Source organism: Penaeus monodon, chromosome 34 (assembly GCF_015228065.2).
Source record: "Penaeus monodon isolate SGIC_2016 chromosome 34, NSTDA_Pmon_1, whole genome shotgun sequence".
NCBI lineage: Eukaryota > Metazoa > Arthropoda > Malacostraca > Decapoda > Penaeidae > Penaeus > Penaeus monodon.
Window position 1 is genome coordinate 30,777,972 of NC_051419.1, and position 270 is coordinate 30,778,241.

At 27.0% G+C, this 270-nt stretch overlaps 1 protein-coding gene across 1 annotated transcript in view; it reads left to right on the forward strand.

The window, feature by feature from the left end:
• The window catches only part of LOC119594881 (sodium-dependent serotonin transporter-like), a gene marked incomplete at its 5' end in the record, with an annotated part of 19,398 nt that overhangs the window by 4,955 nt on the left and 14,173 nt on the right, over positions 1–270 (forward strand). The window lies entirely within an intron of this gene.

Below are 270 nucleotides of genomic sequence, written 5' to 3' on the forward strand. Positions count from 1 at the left end.
ATCCATTTATTTATTTTTTAAAGGCTGTTGTTTCTTTTTTTTCATTTTTCTGGGCTGGCGATTTTTTAAGCCTTTTTTTCATAAGTTGGTGTTTTTAATCTTCGTTTGTAATATATGTTTTCCTAGTGTGTTTTGGTTTCTTAATATGAAGATAGTATTTACGAATGATTTAGTTATTAGTTGATCAATAAATCCAGTCAATCTATTTATCAATTTATCTGGATAATTAGATACTTAAGTAGATGGATACAACCAAACCCTCACTAACTT